The sequence below is a fragment of the Gossypium hirsutum genome, chromosome A01 (assembly GCF_007990345.1).
Source record: "Gossypium hirsutum isolate 1008001.06 chromosome A01, Gossypium_hirsutum_v2.1, whole genome shotgun sequence".
NCBI lineage: Eukaryota > Viridiplantae > Streptophyta > Magnoliopsida > Malvales > Malvaceae > Gossypium > Gossypium hirsutum.
The window spans coordinates 32,732,824-32,748,659 of NC_053424.1; the positions used below are offsets into that span (position 1 = coordinate 32,732,824).

General features: G+C 34.8%; 1 long non-coding RNA gene across 1 annotated transcript; it reads left to right on the forward strand.

The window, feature by feature from the left end:
- The first annotated feature begins 3,016 nt into the window (after window positions 1–3,016).
- Window positions 3,017–15,149, forward strand: LOC121228160 (uncharacterized). Its single transcript, XR_005925675.1, has 4 exons — window positions 3,017–3,089; window positions 3,775–3,855; window positions 5,903–5,986; window positions 15,061–15,149. It is a non-coding gene; the product is annotated as an uncharacterized lncRNA (long non-coding RNA).
- The last annotated feature ends 687 nt before the right edge of the window (window positions 15,150–15,836 follow it).

Sequence of the window (15,836 nt, forward strand, 5' to 3'; positions counted from 1 at the left end):
TCGTCAAGGAATATCGCAAATCAGGTGTGTAACAAGCCCTCTTTCGTAGCTTAACTCGATATGTGCCAAAAAGCCGAAATGCCAAAATTCTGGCATTTCGGGGACTCGTGAGCATGCGAATGCTCATAGGTTAGTTATATTTACTATGTTCGATGATCGGGATCGTTGGAACGGGTAAGGGCACAATTTGGTGCACGATGGTAAGTTGGGCCTCGAGGGGCTGAAATCAAGCCCAATTGGCTTCCGGGCCCATTTGGGTAAATTTGGTAGAAAATGGAATCCTGTCAGATTGTGCGTTAATACGGCTAAGACCGTTATGGAAGATGGGCTAAATGGGCCTAGATGACTAATTCGGCTATGTAGGGCCTATTAGGGGTTTTTGGCCCAATAACTCGGTTTTGCTGAGAATGGGCTAGAATCACTGTCAAAACACATGAAATTTTTAGTAACTGATAATGAACATGGAAAACCCTAATATTTGGTAAAATTTTGAAATTACCCTTATAATGTGAAAATGACTATTTTGCCCCTAGGTAAAAATGACCATTTTACCCCTAGGGTTTAATTATGAGTTTGATGCATGAGATTTTGATATATATGATTTGATACAATATGCACATGATATGTATGATATGCACATGATGTATTCATTTATGCATGGGTTGGGTTTATATGGATGGAGGAAGTGCAAAAGGGCTTTGCCCCAGTTTACCGAAAAGGGCTTTTGCCCCAGTTTATCAAAAAGGGCTTTGCCCCAGTTATTAAAAGAGGATACACCTCCAGTTATATGTTAAAGCAGCTATGCTGCCAGTGGAGAGTTTGGTTGGGTGGGTTGAGTTATTCCCCACATGGAGAGCTTGGTTGGTACGGGTGGAGAGTAGCAGTTGGTGGGTTGAGTAGTCTCCCCAAATGGGCTTGCATATGTTCATTGATGTTGCATGTATTATTGAAATGGGCCTATGGGTCATATTGTTACAGTAAAGGCTTCGGCCCAGTGATATGAATAATGAAAAGGCTTCGGCCCAGTAATATGAATAATGTAAAGGCTTCGGCCCAGTATATGCTGAGCTTGAATTTGGGCTTAGGCCCAGCAGGCTGATATTGTTTTAGGCTCTGAAAGGGGCTTGTTGCACACTGAGTTTCCAAACTCACCCCTTCCTTAACCTTGCAGGTGAGCCTTGATGTGGGGGCTTGGAGCCGGAGGGGATTCAGAGTGGCCACGGTGATCGCTTTTGGGCTTTTGAAATAAGTGATTGGTTTTCTTTAGTTATCTTATATACTATTTATTTTTGGGTTGTAATAAGGCCATTTTAACTTTATTTTCTTTTCTTTTCTGGGATTATTTTATTTTTTTAATAACTTTAAACCGGTTGATAATAATTCAAATAGGCTAGACTAGGGACGTGTTTTCAAAACGATACTTGCTTTCAAAATAACACAACGTCTCGATTATTCGATTTATCAAAGATATCTACTCAAAGAAATTTCAACTCGTTGTAACCAAGTGTGGCAATGGTTGTGGGCATGTCTAGGATTGGATCCAATCAAAGAGCTTGGTACTTAAGCAGCCTTCATGGCTCACCTCCTCTGTTACGGATTCCTACCTGGTGCCCAGCTTCCATTCACTTCGTTAGCTTAACTTAAGTCGGTTTATAAAACACTAAAACAAAATATGGATTCTTAACTTCAATATGGCATGTCGGATTCGGCCATAACGTCTGGGCCGGGTTTGGGGTGTTACAGCACAAATGAAACATTGTCCATGATGGCTATTTTGGCTATGAGTAAATTGCTGGTTATGTATGCAAGGGTGGTAAAGAGGCTTGGTAAATAGCCTCATTTTGCCCACAAGGGTAAGCACACGGGCGTGTGTGACACACGGCCCGCTACACGGGCGTACGCCACATGGGTGTGTGATCCAGTCGTGTGTCCGTGCACGTAAAAATTGCAAGGCAGTATGCATAATAGTAAACACACAGGCAGAGACACGGCCGTGTGTGTTAGCTGTGTGAAGGGCATGGCCTAGCACACGGGCGTGTGCCTTGGCCGTGTGACCCTTAAGAATTGCTGACGTCAGAAACAGAATGTCTAGGTTTTTGCACACGGGCTAGGACACGGTCGTGTCATGGCCGTGTGAGGGACATGGGCTAAGGACAAGGGCGTGTGCCAGGCCGTGTGGAACCCCCTGTAGGTTCAAAATTGAAATTAATTCCACATGTGTAAAGGATACGAGCGTGTCCGTGTATGCTTAAGCCGTGTGAGCCACATGGGCCAACAGCACGACCATGTCGAATTGGACACATGGGCATATTACCACTTCCACACGGGCGTGTGCCCCTGTGTCTAGTTTTATTTTTTAGAGTTCATTAAAGGACTGAAATTGGTTCCGATTGGTTTTTAAATGAATGTTTGAAGTCTCGTAGGCCATATTGAAGAAGTTTAGACAAAGTTTTAAATTTAACCAAATCTTGATGATTTAGAAACGTAGGAATGTATGTGTTCAAGTAGGTAACACCTCGTATTCTGTCCCGGGGTAGGGTATGGGTGTGGGGTGTTACAATAAGTATATAATTTATTTCGTACATTTAAAGGTAATTTAGTAATTTTTAAACTAAATTGGCGTATGATAGAATCTTAGCACTAGCTTCATTAAAACTTTAAATAATAGTAAGTATAGATTTATTATTATAAAAACAAAGTAAAAAGTTATTTGGAAAAAAGAGTAAAAAACCTATAATAAAATAATCACACCATGTTTTGCTTCAATGGAATTGCTATGGAGTTACATTCAAATTTTGAGGGGATCAACATTCTGTTGTTTGGTTCAAATCATCCCACAAATATGTAATCTTCAGTCCCGCTCCATTCGTTAAAAACGTTGAATGGTTATTCAGCAGATACAATGAATAAGTAAAAAAAAATTGTTCCCAACATACCCCTCACAAAATCATAAATTTACAAGCTTATATTAGGCAAAAAACATGGGACGTTTTTCTTTCACCATTTTCTTCCAAACTTTCACTTTTCATATTGAGGGAAAGAAAGCTCAGAACGTCAAATTCTCTCCAAGTAAGCACCAGTTTTCATGGGTAAGATTCAAGCTTCTTGAAAACTGAACAATATGGGTCTTTGATACTTGAGTTTGATTTGATTTTTTAAGTTGTTTTTTTTCTTAAACTGTTCAAGAACTTGAAAACTAAAAATTATCAATTTTTGATGCTTGAAAACTGAAAACTTCAAAATTGTATTTTTTTCTTAAACAATATGGGATTTTTTATTTACATGTTTTTTTATTTTTGTTTTGTGTTTAACTTGAGATAAAAATGTAAATATTGTATTGATGTGTTTTTCTAAATCCAAAAATTAGGGCTTCACATTGCATTATTCTCTCCTTAAGTTGTTTTGTTACTGTTTTGTTTTTAAGAATTTTCCCTTAAGTTGAACTGGTTACTTAGCACCTCTATCTATATGTAATTGCGTTGGTGCTTTGATTTCCAGCTTAGAGTGAAAGCAAGGTTAGCTTAATTCTTCTTCTTTTTTTCTTTTCAAATTTCAATAAGTTTGCTACTTGGTTTGTGTTTAGATTTGTTTTATGTTCCAGGCATATATGACATTTCATCTTATTTGACTATGTAATGTAACTACTAGTTATATTGCAGGACATTTATGAAAGGTTCTTACCCATAATCATGTTAGATATGCTATGGCTGTTTAAATCATGAATCATTATTGATGAAAATGAGATGAATAATTGATGCCTTTCTTGATGTTCAGGTGATACAATATAACTAGCATGATGTGGAGTCGGGAAAACTGATAACTATATTTAATGCTTCAGACTACCCATAATTTTAGGTATCTTCATGATCTTTTAATACTTTATTTGTTGTCCCTCAAGATTTAAATGTTTGGTTTCTGCTTTGATCTTGACAACAAATGACAAATTATGTCCATATTTTGACTTAAGTTTCATCCACAACATCTTTTTGAATATTTTCTATGGATTTGTACCTAGAATTTATGTTACTGTTATTTTTTTGTGATTATGTGGATGTCTTTTGATATCATTGAAGTGTTTTAAGAGGTTTGAATGTCTATTAATGTATCTTTTGCCTTTCATATTGGAAGTAAAAAGTTGTTTTGTTTCTTAGACATGGTTAAAATGAAGTTATGTGGTCTTATTGAAATGCATCAAAACTCAGAAGGATATATATATCTTAAATTTACATATACTTGATATTCCAAGGTTGATTTGTGTTTTTTATACATGTAAGTGAGGTAACTATATGTGATGGTAGTGATACTTGCTCAAGATTCAGGTCTAGCATATAAGCATATCTATCTATTTTATGTTGGTGTCATATATAAAGGAACACTATGGATAAGATTCTGGTGGGAATAAGAACAATATATTTGCTATTGGGGTGTCATATTCTCCATATCTTGTATCTGTTGATATTATGACTGGTGAAGCAGATTTCAGCATTTTCCTTAGAATAGTCACTGCACTTTATTTTTTATTTAACTAAAAAGATGTTCAACAAAGAAAATTTATCTTGCTCTTCATATTTCATCTCTTTCTTATGCATAGTAATTTGAAAATTGTTGCAAGTATCTTTATTTCAGGCAATATCCCTAGCAAATATTCCATTAAACATCTATGAAACTTGAAAAAAAAATTCATGCTCATGATTTATGTCCTGCTTTTGAAATAAAGAAAAGTAGCCATGCAATTAAAAAATAATGATGTAATGAATCTAAATTTAGTAAATAACTTTAATAGTAATAACAATTGGATTGGTAAAGTGGATAAATTGTTAGAAATAAAAGTATGGCGATTAAACAAGTAGCATGTATTAAGCTTTTCTAATACATTTTAAATTGGTCAAATTATAATTTCAGTCCCTATACTACCTTAGAAATTATAATGTCTTCAAAAGCATAAGAGAATTGTAGGTATAGTCACATCTTGAGGGGGCTCTAACACTGTACCTAACCATGTGGCAAAGCTGTGCAAGAATGATAATCCTAATTTGTTCCTTTATGTGTGTGGGAATTCATTTTCATTCAACAGGGTATGCAAGCAACTTCTTGGCAGTAATATTGTGTTGCTTAATCTAGTTTTGTTCCTTTAAGGGTTTAACCCTCCTTTCATCCCCCCTTCCAAAAAAAAAGGTCAATTTAATCTAGTTTTGTTCTTTTAAGGGGTCATCTTGCTCATTTTTCATAATGTACAAGGACTATTTTCTTTATTTTTCAAATAGAGGGATTGAAATGCAATTCAAGATATAATATAATGACTTGTATAATTTTTTTACCATTGATAATTCATTTTCCAACTAGTGGGATTAATTTGTTAATAATTATATGGCAATTCCCTGAGTATATATTTTGTAAAAGAAGTATTAATTTACATTTAGCTTGTCTTTCTTCTTCTTTTTATATAGTAATTTGTATCTTAGTTGCTAAGTTTTAAATCCTAAATAAAAACTGAATCTTTTAATTGACTCCAAAACTTAAGGGCATCCCTGGCGCTGATAATAAGCATAACCCAATCAATATCATGAACTGCTGGAATGTTGGAGTTTATAGTTTTTGGTTATTTTAATTTTATTTATTTACATTATCTTTACATATTTTAAAGTAATTTAGCTATCTCTAAATATCATTTTTAAAAGAACTATATTTTTTCCCCTATAGCCTATTATATAATTTTTGTGCAACATTGAAGACATTATTACTTGCAAAGATATGAATTTTTGTTTAATGAAATTTTTGTTCAAGACATTATTATTTGCTAAACAAAGAGTCAGTCTTGTTCAATGAAATTTGATAAAGAAATGAATTTCAAATTTTTACTTGCAAAGATTCTTAATATGTATTGTTCATTATTCTTTGGCAGTGTGTTATTGCTCCCTCTTCTTCATTGGCTTGCTTGATTGCTTCCTCCACCCACAATTGAGCCTCTTGTATTCACTGAATCACTGTAAGTTCTTTTTCAATTAAATTCTTTAATTTTATTTTACTATCATTGATATTAGTATTGAAGAAATGTGACCCTTTTACTATGATTTGAAGATATGTTACAGTTTAATATGTTGTAGTAATGGCTTGTTTGCCTTTAATAGTACAAAGTGAGAGGCGTAAAAGAATTGTCTTGCATTGATAGTGTTAGAATTAAGTGACCCAAATTCTTATTTAAAAAAATAATACGATGGAAAATAAAATATAAGTAAAATCCATATAGAACTAGACTTCTTTTATTTTATTTTAGAATAAGGTTTTTAAACCTTATTAAACTCCATCTATTTTATATTGATTAGGATAAGGTGTTTCAATCCTACTAGGATATGGCTTTGCAAGCCTATAAATAGACATAGTCTATTCCTCTTGTATTTGATTCAAATTTTTCGACATAGTGAATTTTCTTCTCCTCTGCCCGTGGTTTTTTCCCGAAAGGGTTTCCATATAAAATTTGTGTGTTCTTTATTTTATTTATTTTATTTTATTTTATTTTTCACAAATTGGTATCCGAGCTTCCGGGTTATTCATCTCGATCACGGTAATGGCGTCTTTGAAGTATGAAATTCCGCTATTGGATCGCAACACCAGATTTGCGTTGTGGCAAATTAAGATGCAAGCAGTTCTTTCATAGATGGATCTGGAGGATGCCCTGCTAGGGATAGATAAGATGCCTTCGACATTAACAGATGAAGAGAAGAAGCGTAAGGATCGAAAGGCATTAACACAATTACATCTGCATTTGTCCAACGAAATTTTGCAAGATGTGATGAAAGAGAAAACTGCCGCTGCATTATGGAAGAGGCTAGAACAAATATGTATGTCGAAAACTCTAACAAGCAAGTTGCATATGAAGCAGCGTCTTTATGCTCATCGTTTGGAGGAAGGTGTGTCTGTACACGAACACTTAACAGTGTTTAAAGAAATTCTCTCAAACTTGGAGGCCATGGAGGTTCAGTATGATAAGGAAGATCTAGGGTTGATTCTACTTTGTTCGTTGCCCCCGTCTTATTCAACCTTTAGAGACACGATTTTATATAGCCGCGAGTCTCTCACAGTTGATGAGGTTTATGATTCTTTAACCTCGTATGATAAGATGAAGTATCTTGTGGTTAAACCTGACTCTCAGGGAGACGGTCTCATTGTTCGTGGGAGACAAGATCGAAATGCTGATGATGATCGTGGTAGGACACAGGAACGGAATCCTCGTGGTAAATCTAAGGGTAGATCGAAGTCTTTAAACAGAGGTAAAACTTGTAACTTCTGCAAGAAGAAAGGGCACATTAAATCTGAGTGCTATAAGCTACAAAATAATATTAAAAGGGAGGCTGCGAATCAAAAGGGAAAACAACCAGAAAATTCCGGTGAAGCTGATGTTGTAGAAGACTATAGAGATGATGAACTTCTAGTCGCTTCTGTCAATGATTCTAAAGTAAGCGAGGAGTTGATACTTGATTCAGGCTGTACCTTCTACATGAGTCCCAATCGGGATTGGTTTACAACATACGAAACAGTATCTGAAGGTGTTGTTTTGATGGGAAATAATGCTTCATGTAAAATCGCAGGTGTTGGAACAATTAAAGTTAAGATGTTTGATGGAGTTGTCAGAACACTTAGTGACGTGCGGCATGTTCCAGAATTGAAAAGAAATTTAATTTCGTTGAGTACTCTTGATTCAAAAGGGTACAAATACACAGCTGAAAGTGGGGTTTTAAATATTTCCAAAGGGTCCCTTGTTGTGATGAAAGGGCAGAGAAAGATTACCAAGTTATATGTTTCACAGGGTTCTACTGTTACTGGTGATGCAGCTGTCGCTTCCTCTTCCTTGTCAGATGATGATATTACTAAACTTTGGCATATGCGCCTAGGGCATATGAGTGAGAATGGCATGGCAGAATTAAGCAAAAGAGGACTTCTTAATGGGCAAGGAATTTGCAAACTGAATTTCTGTGAGCACTGTGTTTTTGGGAAGCAAAAGAGAGTTCAATTCACTAGAGGAATCCATAACACGAAGGGAACGTTGGAGTATATTCATTCTGATCTGTGGGGGCCATCCAGAGTGCCTTCGAGAGGTGGAGCTAATTATATGCTAACCTTTATTGATGATTTTTCCAGAAAAGTTTGGGCGTTTTTCCTGAAGCAGAAAAGCGATGTGTTTTCCACATTTAAGTCTTGGAAAATTATGATTGAAAAACAGAAGGGAAAATAGATAAAATACCTCCGCACAGACAATGGCTTAGAGTTTTGTTCTGATGAGTTTAATAGATTGTGCAAGTCAGAAGGGATCATGAGACACTTGACAGTTTGTCATACTCCACAGCAAAACGGCGTTGCAGAACGAATGAACAGAACGATCATGGAAAAGGTTTGATGTATGTTGTCAAATGCCAACTTACCGAAGGCATTTTGGGCAGAAGCGGCCTCTACTGCATGTTTTTTTATCAACCGATCTCCATCCGTTGCCATTGAGAAAAAGACTCCACAAGAGGTATGGTCTGGTAATCCTGCTAATTATTCTGATTTAAAGATTTTTGGGTGTCCTGCGTATGCTCATGTTGATAATGGAAAATTGGAACCGAGATCTATTAAATGCATTTTTCTTGGTTATAAAGCTGGTGTAAAAGGGTATAAGTTATGGTGTCCTGAAAATAGAAAAGTTGTGATTAGCAGAGATGTTGTTTTTGATGAAACTGCTATGCTACCTAACTTATCTCTTAAAGACTCTTCTAATAAAGAAAATCAAAAGCAGGTGGAGCATCAGATTAATACAGAGTCAACTCCTCAAGCCAGAACAAAAATTGAGAATAGAGTTGCTTCTTCACCACAATACTCTATCGCCAAAAAAAGAACTAGAAGAGAAATTAAACCTCCAAAGAAGTATACCGAGGTTGATCTAGTTGCTTATGCTTTAAATGTGGCTAAAGATATAGATGCGAATCAAGAGCCATCTAATTATTTTGAGGCGCTTAGCTGTGAAGACTCAGAAAAGTGGATGTTTGCTATGCAATAAGAGATGGAATCACTCCACAAAAACAGAACATGGGACCTTGTGAAACTTTCTAAAGGTAAAAAGGTTATTCGTTGTAAATGGGTGTTTAAAAAGAAAGAAGGGACTCTAGGAGTTGAAGAACCCAGATATAAAGCAAGGCTTGTTGCAAAGGATTACAGTCAAATTCCAGGAGTGGACTTCACAGATGTGTTCTCTCCAGTTGTTAAACATAGTTCGATTCGAGCTTTGCTTGGTATTGTGGCCTTGCATGATTTGGAGCTCGAGCAGTTAGATGTAAAAATTGCATTTCTGCATGGAGAACTTGAGGAAGATATTTACATGCAACAACCAGAGGGTTTTATAGTCTCAGAAAAAGAGGACTATGTTTGCTTGCTGAGAAAGTCCCTTTACGGTTTGAAATAGTCACCAAGACAGTGGTACAAAAGGTTTGATTCCTTTATGACTTCTCATGATTTCAAAAAAAGTAGTTTAGACAATTGTGTTTACTTTAAGAAAAACAGTGATGGTTCTTTTGTGTATATACTTCTTTTTGTTGATGACATGTTGATAGCAACAAAAGATAAAGGAGAGATAAGAAAGGTTAAAGCCCAACTAAGTGAGGAATTTGAGATGAAAGATTTAGGACCAGCAAAGGAGATACTTGGTATGGAGATTCTCAGAGATAGAAAAGCAAGTAAATTGTACCTAAGTCAGAAGGGGTACATTGAGAAAGTTCTTTGCAGGTTCAATATGTAGAGTGCTAAGCCTGTTAGTACTCCTTTAGTAGCCCATTTCAGACTTTCATCGGCCTTGTCTCCTCAATCAGATGATGAGATTGAGTACATGTCACATGTTCCATACTCTAGTACAGTGGGATCTCTCATGTATGCTATGGTTTGTTCACGTCCAGATTTATCATATGCAGTCAGTGCAGTTAGCAGATATATGGCAAATCCCGGTAAAGAACATTGGAAAGCAGTTCAGTGGATTTTAAGATACTTACGAGGCACTACTGATGTTTGCTTACAGTTTGGAAGAACTAAAGATGGAATTATAGGGTATGTTGATGCTGATTTTGCTGGAGACCTTGATAGAAGAAGATCTCTCACAGGTTATGTCTTTACAATCGGAGGTTGTGCAATTAGTTGGAAAGCCACTTTGCAAACTACAGTCGCTTTGTCTACCACTGAAGTTGAGTACATGGCGATTACTGAGGCTTGTAAAGAAGCTATTTGGTTGAAGGGACTATTTAGTGAACTCAATGAAGACCTTCAAATCAGCACAGTATTTTGTGACAGTCAGAGTGCCATCTTTTTTTACAAAAGATCAAATGTTTCATGAGAGAACAAAACACATTGATATTCGGTATCATTTTGTTCGTGATATTATTGGTCGTGATGATATTGTTGTGAGCAAAATTAGTACTCATGAAAATCCTGCAGATATGATGACTAAGTCACTTCCTATAACCAAGTTTGAGCATTGCTTAGACTTGGTTGGTGTTCATTGTTGAAGTTAAACCCTTAAGGGGTTTTATGGAAGAGGTGGAGAACTTGTTTATTGAAAGTTCGCGATGAAGAACTTGTTCATTGAGAATTTGTGTCAAGGTGGAGATTGTTAGAATTAAGTGACCCAAATTCTTATTTAAATAAAATACGATGGAAAATAAAATAAAAGTAAAATCCATATAAAACTAGACTTCTTTTATTTTATTTTAGAATAAGGTTTTTAAACCTTATTAAACTCCATCTATTTTATATTGATTAGGATAAGGTGTTTCAATCCTACTAGAATATGGCTTTGCAAGCCTATAAATAGACATAGTCTATTCCTCTTGTATTTGATTCAAATTTTTCGACATAGTGAATTTTCTTCTCCTCTGCCCGTGGTTTTTTCCCGAAAGGGTTTCCACGTAAAATTTGTGTGTTCTTTATTTTATTTATTTTATTTTATTTTATTTTTTACAGATAGTATGGTTGCAAATGTGTACAATTACGAGTTGGTTGTTTGTTACATTGAGTGTCATCTCTAGCCTAAATACTTATAGACCAAGGATTAGATCATATGTTTTAGATTTTTATGCACAATGAGATTATGTGAAAAGACTTGTATATGATAGTGATGAGACATGTATTGAACAAGTTAGGATGAATAAAATTACTTTTTCTAAACTATGTGAGATGTTACAAACTTTAGGAGGATTGAAATCATCAAAGAACATGATTGTTGATAAGCAAGTAGCAATGTTTTTACATATCATTTCTCATCACCTTAAAATCGAGTTATCAAGAATAACTTTAATAGGTTCGGGAAAACCGTTAGTAGATCATTTCACAATATTTTATGTAACAGCCTGATTTTGGGCTTAGTCAGAACAGTGGTTTCGAGACCTCTAATATGAGGTCAGAGAAAGTATTTTATTATTATTTTAGAGTTATAACACGTTTATAATAGTGCATGAAAAATTTGGTGAAGTAATTTTAGCATTTGTCAACTTAATTTAGAAAAATGACTAAATCGCATGAAGTTCAAAAGTCTTAATTTGATAGCTAAGGGTGTTAAATTGCCATGAAACTTAAATTGGGGGTCTTTAAAGGGCAAATAGACCCTTAGACTATAGCTTTCCAGCCATGAGAGAAAGAAAATTAAATCGTCAATATGTTACGTATTTGATGACATAATATGGGATAAAATAATGCCCTAAAGCCTAACTATCATCTTTTTTCTCCACTCTTTCTTCTTGAATGAAAATATCAGCAATTAGAGGAGTTTTTGAAGCTGGAATTTTCAGCCACTTTGTAACGCCCCATACCCGAGACCGTCGCTGGAGTCGAACACGAGGTGTTAACAGACTTAATTCATTACTTAAACAGCTCAAACAATTTATTTTTAAAATTTCCAGTCAAGCTAGCAATCTGCATCATAGTCGCTTAAAAATTCATATCTCGAGTTCCGAAACTCAAAATCCAATTCTGTAAAATTTCCCTAAAAGTATACTCATATATATATTTACCAATTTTTTTATAGAATTTTTGGTCAAGCAAATTAGTACATTTTATTAGTTAAATTCTCCCCCATTTTAGGGTTCAACTACTCTGACCTCTGTATATTACGAATTCGATATCTCTCTGTACAGAATTTCAATGACTATAAAGTTTGTTTCTCTTAAAACTATACTCAATAAGGAATCTATAAATATAAATTATGACTTCTAATTATCTTTGTAAAATTTATGATGAATTTTTAAATTCAGAAAAGGAAATCCAGAAATCACCCTGGCCCTACTTCACAAAAATTCAAATATCTCATAAAATATAATTCATATACCTTTTTTGTTAAATCCTTATGAAAATAGACTCATTAAGCTTAAATTTCATAACTTACTCATCATTTAATTCCATTTATACTATTTTTAGTGATTTTTCAAATTTACATCACTACTGCTGTCAGATTCTGTTTTATGGCAAATTTCTTTACTAAGGATTTTCATGGACTAAATAGCATTTTAAACATACATAACATCAAATATGAGTTAGATTGGCCATTCCAATGGCTAATCATTTACAAATCCTTTTCTTACCAAACCATAGTCATATCATAATATCAATTACACAAAGTGAGTGTTTTGCCATACATGCCACATTCAAAATACACAAGCTATTTTACCAATTTAAGCCTTCGGATAGTGTGAACGAGTCTTCGACCTATCTCGATTCTCAAGCCGGCTTGTCAAAATTACAATGAAAGAAAAGGAGGGAGTAAGCACAAATGCTTAGTAAGTTCACATACAAATAGCAAGTAACATAATCGCACAATCTCACATAAAACATCATTTGCATAAACAACACCAAGACATTCATGTTTCATTTACATTTAATATCTTTCTACGATTTCATTATACCAAGTTTTCAACCCCAGGGTTTAAGCACATACCTGTCAAATTTTCTCATTTACCACACTTACCAACATGTCACCTTCATTTTAGGCCTTCTTCTTATTCACTTAAGATTCACCCATTGAACACATCGGAATATAATTCGAATACGCGGATCTCATGAACATAAGAGCCATACCCGCAGCTAGACAAACTCAATAGCCTGCGAAACTTATGTAGCCAAGCTACCATGTAACCAGCCCATAAGTGAACTCGGACTCAACTCAACGAGCTCGGGCGTTCACATCCATAAGTAAACTCGGACTCAACTCAACGAGCTCAGATGCCTAGTTACATCTCACGAACTCGGACTCAACTCAACGAGTTCGGAACTCAAATATCCTAGGGACATGTCACTTGTATTCTAATCTATTCCCAAGGTTCAAATGGGCGTTTTCCTCGATCACACATCTTTTCCTTCTTCCACGGAATATCGAAGTTGATACTTCGGTGATAGTTCATATTCATCAAGTAATTCACATAATTACATATTATTCAATAATAACCACAAAGCATAATATTTCATGATAATAGTCAACATCATATCATATAAACAACATTAAATTGCTTAAAATGACAATTATGTTACTACATTTACACATGAACTTACCTCGGTACAAAATTATTAGCAATCGAGCCTATTCTTCGTAAACTTTGTTTTTCCCTCGATCGCGACTTGAATCTCGTTTCTCTTGATCTATAATGCCAAATTAATCTTATTTAATACATACATTCATCAAAACAGCATTTAATACGGACTTTGGAAAATTACATTTTTGCCCCTAAACTTTTGCATAATTACGCTTTTGCCCCTAGGCTCGAGAATTAAACTTCATCCATTATTCTTATGTTTTATGACATGCTGATAATTTTTCCCTTCTATGGCAACATCAAATTCACACTCTAACATGTACTTATTACTATTAGGTATTTTTACTAATTAAGCCCTTTTACTCGTTTTCGCTTAAAACCGAGTAGTACAAGTTGTCTAACATAATTTAAAACCTCATATTCTATCATAAAACACCAAAATACATAAATTTCACCTATGGGTATTTTTCCAAATATGAACCCTAGGTTGAATTATTGCTAGCATAAGCTTAATCGAGCTACCAGGATTCCAAAAACGTAAAGAACATTAAAAACGGGGCTTGGAATCACTTACTATGGAGCTTGGAAGCTTGAAACAAACCCTAACTATGGAGAACCCTTGAAATTTTGGCCTAATGAAGAAGATGGACAAAAATTGGCTTTTAATTTTGTTTTTAATTCATTTTAATAACTAAATGACCAAAATGCCCTTACTACTAAACTTTCCAAAAATTCTATCCATGTCCAATTTTTGTTCATAGACATAGAAATTGGTCAAATTGCTATTTAAGACCTCATTAATATTCCAAAACAATTTCATACTAAAAACTCCTAGAATGCAAGTTTTGCAAATTATTCAATTTAGTCCCTAATTTCAATTTAAGCACTTTAGGCATAGGATTTCATCACGAAATTTTCACACAATCATGCAATCATATCATAAACATCAAAATAATTACAAAATAAGTATTTCTATCTTGGATTTGTGGTCACGAAACCACTATTCTAATTAGGCCCTAATTCGGGATATTACACACTTAGTCTCTCTATAAGTAAGTGATCTTGAGGGTTTTTCTTGATGATTTTTGTACTTTTAGAACCCTTGTAACATGAGCTTTCAAATGAAGGGACTATTTTGCAAAATGGTTGAAAGTCTAGGGTTTTACCATGAGTGTGTTCATGTTGTTTTCTGAAATTTTATGGAAGAATATGAGTTATGGTATTGTAATAAACAACTTTTATGAAGAGATTTCTCATGAAAACCCTAAAAAGGACCATTTTCCATAAGTTGTAAAATAGGTGATAAATGTGTGAAATATTGATAATTTTGGACTGCTTCTAGTATAAAAAGTAATTAGCTAGGCTTGGTTAGTGAGAAAATGTGATAAAAATCAGTTTTCAGACCTAGGGGTAAAATGGTCATTTTGCAAAAATCTAGGGGCAAAATGGTCGTCTTGCCCAATTTTAAATTGTTGAGTACCTAGATTAATAAAATGATTAAATTTGTGAATTTTCATCATTATAGATCAAGAAGTGCAAAATCCAAGCCTAAACCGGGGAAAAGCAAAGCAAGTAGACTAAAATCGAATAGACGTCTACTTTTTGTAATCCGAGGTAAGTTGTATGTTAATAATGCAACTCTATCTTTATGATGTGCATTTGTATTGATATGGCATAAATTGCTTTGATTTTGAATATGAGAATACATGTTGAGAAATTGACATAGTAGGGACTTTCATTGAGCATTGGGAATAAACTTGAATATTGGTACCCTGATATTGGGTGATATGTGTGCTAGTGTAAGACATGTCTGGGACAAGCATCAACCAAAATATAAGAGCCAGTGTAAGACGTATCTAGGACATGCATCGGCCTCTTGATATTTAAGCCAGTGTAAGACATGTTTGGGATATGCACCGGCGTTGAGACGAGAGCTATTGTAAGACATGTCTAGGACATACATCAGCCTCGCGATGGACAAGCTAGTGTAAGACCTGTCCGGGACATGGCGTAAGCTTGTTGCGTGCCAGTGTAAGACCTATCTGGGACATGGCATTGACATCGATAAATGAGAGGCAGTGTAAGACCATGTCTGAGATATGGCGTTGGTATTTTAGCCCATGTTAAGGCTATCGAGTATACGGTAGTATTCCAAATGGTTCAACAAAAGGTTTATGATTTATATCGAAATGAGAAAAGTTGGGATTATGTAATGAGTGGTATAGGTACCAAATTGAAATGTATGATATACGGGCTCAGTGCATGGAATATGAATTGTATTAGATGGTGATGAGTAAGTTG